We start from the raw sequence: 6,172 nt of genomic DNA, 5'->3' as shown, positions 1-6,172 counted from the left end.
GAATAATGATGAAATGCTTCCCATCGGTTCTCAAAACAAATTCAGAGTATAGGTTTAGAGGTCACAAGTAGCAACTCTTTAACAATCACATGTTGAATACTCCACAGCTCTGAAACCAACATGAGAGAGCTTGTGGGAATTACCAGAGCCACCTGGGTTCCTGTTACTTTTGCTTGCATCGGTGAAGTATGACAGTAACACTGCAAACAAGTTAAGGTGCTTCTGCAGTGCAGGCTTGCAGATGCATGTGCAGGTGGAGTGGCTTAACTGCCCAGACAGCTCGGGTAGTGAATATTTTCATTATTTAATGAAAATACCCAACATCTTCAGAAGTTTTGTTCAGACAACCTCAGGTTATGCATGCTGGTATATTGTCTGTGGTAATTTTTTTCTTGTTGTTATCACTACCAGGGCCCCTTTTACCTGGAATTATACTTATCTGTGTGAAATGGAGGCTTGTTTTTGGAATCCACAAGCCCTCTCTTTTTCTACACACCAGCCCACAAGTGGTAGTTCTGTAGGAGGTAGGTAGAAGCATTGCACAAAATAGGAGACAGTTTCTAAAAATGTACTAAGACCACAGAATCACAGAATATAATGAGTTGGAAGGGACCCACAAGGATAATCAAGTCCAACTCCCTGCCCTGTGCAGGACTATCCTCAAAAGTCACTACATGGGCTTGAGAGTATCATCCAAATGCTTCTTGAACTCTCTTGGGCTTGGAGCTGTGACCACTTCCCTGAGAAGCCTGTTCCAGTGCCCAACAACCCTCTGGATGAAGAACCTTTTTCTTATAACCCACCTAAACCTTCCTTTGACTCAACTTCAGGTCATTCCCTCAGGTTCTATCCCTGGTTACCACAATGAAGAGATCAGTGCCTGCCCCTCCTGTTCCCCTCATGAGGAAGTTGTAGATTGCAATGAAGTTTCCCCTCAGTCTCTTCTCCAGGCTGAACACACCAAGTGACCTCAGCCACTCCTCAGACGGCTTCCCCTCAAGGCTCTTCACCATCCTTGTTGCCCTCCTTTGGACACTCTCTGAGAACTTGGTATCTTCCCCATATTGTGGTGCCCAAAACTGCACACAATATTCAAGATGAGGCTGCACCAGTGCAGTGCAGAGCAGAGTGGCACAATCCCTTCCCTCAACCAGCTGGTGATACTTTGCCTGATGCCCCCAGGACATGGTTGGCCCTCCTGGCTGCCAGGGCACTGCTGATTCACATTCAGCTTGCCATCGACCAGGACTCCCAGGTGCCTTTTCATGGCACTGCTTTCCATCATCTCATTCCATAGTCTATACAAACATACAGGGTTACCCCATCCCAGGTGTAGAATCCAGCACTTTGGCTTGTTGAACTTCATATGGTTGGTGATTGCCCAGTTCCCTGATTTGCTGAGGTCTCTCTGCAGGGCCTCTCTGCCTTCAAGGGAGTCAACAGCTCCTCCCAGTTTTGTGTCATCCGTAAAGTTGCTTAGTATCCCTTCCAGTCCTGTGTCCAAGTCATTTATGAAGATGCTGAAGAGCACAGGGCTTAGGATGAAGCCCTGTGGAACCCCACTAGTGACAGGTCACCAGTCTGATGTCTCCCCATTCACTATTAGGCTCTGTGGTCGACCCATAAGCCAGTTGCTCACCCACCACATGATGTGTTTATCCAGCTGTGTGTTAGACATTTTGTTCAGAAGGATCCTATGGGAGACAGTATCAAAAGCTTTATTGAAATCCAAAAAGATGGTATCATCTGGCTTCCCTTGATCAGCTAGGTGGGTTACCTTGTCATAGATGGAAATCAAGTTTGATAAACAGGACTTTCCTCTCATGAAGCCATGCTCACTGTGACCTTCTCCATGGCTGCAGATTTAGATACTTAGTTAGGATACAATTTGGCTGAAACCTCTTTATTTTGGTACCCTGTTGGATATACATATATATAGATATAGATATAGATACAGATATAGATATAAATATAGATATAGATAGTTGTAGTTATATAGGGTCTGCCATGCATATTTTTTGAAGCACAAACAAATAATACTTTCCAATACAATTTGAAAACTAAATCCTCCTATCAGATATGGGTCCAGAAGGTTTCCACTGCAAAATTTGATATCTTTATGACCTTCTTCCTTACTCTAGTTTGAAAGATGTATGCACATTTTCAAAATGTATTACAAAATAGGAAACTGTAAATTTTGTGTGTTACCTTCTGTATGTATATTCAAAATTGAAAACAGTTTGATGAGCAGATGTGACAAATTTCTCTTTTGTTTCCATTTCCCTTTTTCAGAATTCACATCAGGAAGTTGTCTGAGACTTTGGTTTTAAACATTTTTGCTGAAACTCATCTTTTAGAACTACAAGAAATTCATCACTTTAGTGCAAATTTTTAATTTTTTTTTTAATGTAGGTTCATAAAAATTAATGTTTGTTAGCAAAAATAAATTTCCAGGTGATTGAAAAAAGAGAACACTGATGTTTTTGTAGATGTAGTGAAAAACAAGAGGTCATTTCTGCAGCATTCCTAGTTTCATTTTAGTTTAAACAAAATCTCCCTAAATACAAGCAACTTAAAATTTAAAACCATTATGAGGTTTCAGAACATGAAAGCTATTTGCAACTTACTGTTATGCATTGATGTTTAGATGTCAATGGAATGGAAATACTTTCCTTCTGTCTTAACTTGATATTGTTTACTTACCAAAACAAGTTGCTGCTGAAACTTTTCCATCCAATACACATGTATGGGTGGACTGAGATTCTGGGGTCTTAAGGCAGAACTTTCAAGTCAAATTCCATCTTTGCTTTGCCCTGTTCTTTGCATTGTAATTTCTGTGCAACATCGAGTGGTAATCACTTTCCAAGTTTACAGAGGAGTGTTGTCGTTTGATTTTCATTGAGGCGTGGATGAGGATTAGCTATCTCTCTTTTGATGCCAACAGACTGCCAAAACATTATGCCAGGCAGGAATAAAAGTCACAGTTTTGGCAGTTACTAGATAAACATCCATAACCCATAGATAATACCACATTATTGGCATTGTGCATGTTGTACTGCCTACATCTCTCCAATGAGGAAATATAGTCTGATAACTATTTGAGAGCAGTTATTGTTATGAAGCAGAAAAAGAGTCTGACTGTGGAGGTAGCATAAAAACCATAAGACTGGAGTAAAAACTCTAGGAAACAGGGCAGTACAGCAGGCTCTGGAGAAGTATACCTGAGGACATCCTGGAGAAAGGAGTCACAGCCTGTGGGCAGCAGTTACGCAGTCAAAAGACAGCTGCTGTGAATGAGATTAATTGCAGCAATACTGTGCTGTTTGTGGGGCAGGTGGGCTGATATGTGCTATAACTCTGCCCCATGTTACGGCTTTTCAGATGAGGAAAAATCTGTTGTTTTGGGTAATCCTTCAGCTGCGTTTCCCCCTCCCTTCCTATTCCATTGTTCCATTGGTAAATTCTATTTTCATCATATCTAAGAAAAAAGTGCAATCTCTATCTCTTAAAAGCTATGGAAAGTCTAAACTTTCCTCTTAAAGGATAACAAGCAAACAATCTGAACAACAAGATCAAAGGAAATGTTTCTTGTCCTTCTGCCTAGGAAGAGAACCTTGAGTTTGTAAGCCATAGCAAATCACTGTAAGCAGTTGCAGGAATCTAAAGCTCATTGCCGATTGTTGCTCAAGATCAAAGGCTCCTTGTGTCCCCCTCTAAAAGCTGGTTTTGCAGCTTTTCTGTGAACAAAGAAACAAACAAACTGTGCATCCTTGATCTTGAAGAAGAGTCCAAAAAAAGTGAATGGTGCAATGATAACCAATCTGTTTTATGTCACAACAGAAGCTTTTCCTGAGGATGTGTCATGGAATGAAATTAAATGAAATTACAGAGAAATGGAAGATTACGAGGTAACCCCAAATCCAAACCTGAGTGTAAGTTGAATCCATTCAAATTTATCCGAGATGCAAAAGCAACTGCCCAAGGTTAGCTGTTAGACCTGGTTTGAATGTAATTAAAATTATCACTATATTTGCTGTCCCTCTAAAATCGATATAAGGGTGATTCCCAAATGAACTGCACTCTTCTGATGTGCAGGTAAAGCAATCAGAATACAACCCACAAAAGGCCGCTTAGCTGCTTACACAGAGTGTTTCAGCCTCTTGGTTTGTTGCTTGCAGCACTCCATGTCTCAGATCTCACTGACCCTGGCAGTATGTGTGAGGAAAGGCTGACTTGAGTACCCCATCTCTGGGAGGTGTCATGGGGCTGGCAGTGGCATGGCTTAGCTAGCTAACACCAATCTGCAAGGCGGTGTCCTTGTCACTGCATCACCAGCTCAGCTAGATCCATCAGGAGCCTGTCTCCAGGCAGCTGGTGAAACAGCATAATCGAATCCCTGTCTTCATCACAACTGATGAGGATGAGCCTTGAAATTGTGGGCAGTCTTCATGACATGTTCCTATTTCATCTCTCTGCAGAGCATCAGTCCACGCTTAAGCAGGGAGTTTCTCATGGGCTGGGATCACAGTGTATGATGTTGGGAAAAGTAGTTGTGGGGATCAGGCAGGGCTTATTTTGGGATATATTCATTAATAGCTCAGATGGCAAAGGAGAAGAAGGAGCTTAGTGAAAAACTCCAAAGTGTCCATGAAGATTAGTGCCAGTCAGTTCTTGCTGTCCTTTCAGAAATATCCTTCTCCATTTCCTGCTTTACAGATCCAATAGCAGAGCTGTGCATGGATTTCCCTAATATCATGCCCTGAAAGGTACCTCCTCCACAACGGGTGTGAAATCCTTAGATGTCCTCACATTTTGATTACTTGCAAAAGTCTCCTTGCATGGTCAGTAGTGTGGTTCAGGTACCCTCTTTAGGACAAATATCATACAGACTGGTGTGAGTCAAAGACACTTTGCCACCAGCGAGCTTCCTGGATCAACAGGGTGTTGGTGGAATTTTTTCTTCCTCAGTGAACTCACTTGTTCCATTTTTGCTGGTGTCCTTGAAAGCCCCTGAAGAGAAGGCAGAATGTACTGGCAATGTGTTTCTCTTTGTCTGTGCTTGCCATGGGTTCTTTACTTACTCTATTCATCTCTGCATGTTTTAACACCTCCTTTTTTACCCTTGCTTTTGGAAAACTATCAGGACTTTCTTGTGTCATCTTGAGTCCTCTTTTTAGCCAGGCAGCATGTATAGTCTTGACTGTGCTTTCTTACAAAGATGTTCTGCTTTCTCTCTTTGGGATTTTCTTTCCCTCTTTCACTGTCATGCCTGTGGTGGGGGTGTTTTTTTATTATTTTATTTTTGTTTTTTGTTTGGTTTTGTGTTTTTGTTTGGTTGGTTTTTGGTTTTTGTTTTGTTTTGTTAGTTTTTTGAGAATTCGTTTTTTGGGGGGAGGGTTGTTTTTGTGTTTTTTTTTTTTTTTTAAGGGGTTGTTTTGGTTTGGGTTCTTTTTTGGTCGTTTTTTGATTTGTTTGGGGTTTTTTGTTTTGGTCAGGGTTTTTTTTAATGGTTGGTTTGGGGGGGTTGTTTTTATTTGTGGTTTTTGTTTGTTTGCTTAATTTTCTGCCTTCATTTTCAAAAGTCATACAAAGAGGAAGATGCTAGCCCTGGGAAAATGCAGACAAACCTATCATGTCTAGGTCTGTTGTCTGGAATAGTGCTCGGGTGCTGTCATTTTTTTTTTTTTTTTTTGAGTGCCTGGCTGGGCTGTGTTTATAATCCAGGCTGGTTTCTGCTGTGTTTTGCATCTGAGTCCAGATAACCACACATTTTCCAAAACATATGGTTTTTGCTTTGCCCACTCCACACGCAAATTCACCTTTGTGAAAGCAAAATTCTGTCACACAAAAATTGATTTTCAAGTAGGGTCAGCTTGTGTGACAGTCTAATATCTGTGTGCTTGCTGTTGATTTCTGGGCATTTTATGCACTTTGTAGCCCCTTTTGCAGGCAAAGTTGTTGGCTACAGGGAGATGCTCTCCAGGACATCTTGAATAAACCTTCACTTTCAGAGTGAACAAGGTTCACAGTCAAAGAAGTGCAGGATAACTAGTCAGTCTCTCCTCTCAAGTTTACTGTAACTGCCGGGAGCCCCTGGTGGTGCAGTGGCTAAAACCGCAGCGGTGTGAACGCTGAGATCCGGGTTCGAGTCCCGGTCAGGGCCCCTCCCCGG

General features: G+C 41.7%; 1 long non-coding RNA gene across 1 annotated transcript in view; it reads left to right on the top strand.

The window, feature by feature from the left end:
* Window positions 1-2,290: 2,290 nt before the first annotated feature.
* Window positions 2,291-6,172, top strand: part of LOC114057514 — a 25,442-nt gene continuing 21,560 nt past the window's right edge. Inside the window, exon 1 of the long non-coding RNA XR_003571232.1 lies at window positions 2,291-2,381. This is a non-coding gene — a long non-coding RNA (uncharacterized LOC114057514). The remainder of the gene's footprint in view (window positions 2,382-6,172) is intronic.

This window comes from Empidonax traillii, unplaced genomic scaffold (genome assembly GCF_003031625.1).
Source record: "Empidonax traillii isolate 1590-97213 ecotype Southwest subspecies unplaced genomic scaffold, ASM303162v1 scaffold8:size5222938, whole genome shotgun sequence".
Lineage (NCBI taxonomy): Eukaryota > Metazoa > Chordata > Aves > Passeriformes > Tyrannidae > Empidonax > Empidonax traillii.
This window is presented reverse-complemented; position numbering and strand designations above follow the sequence as displayed.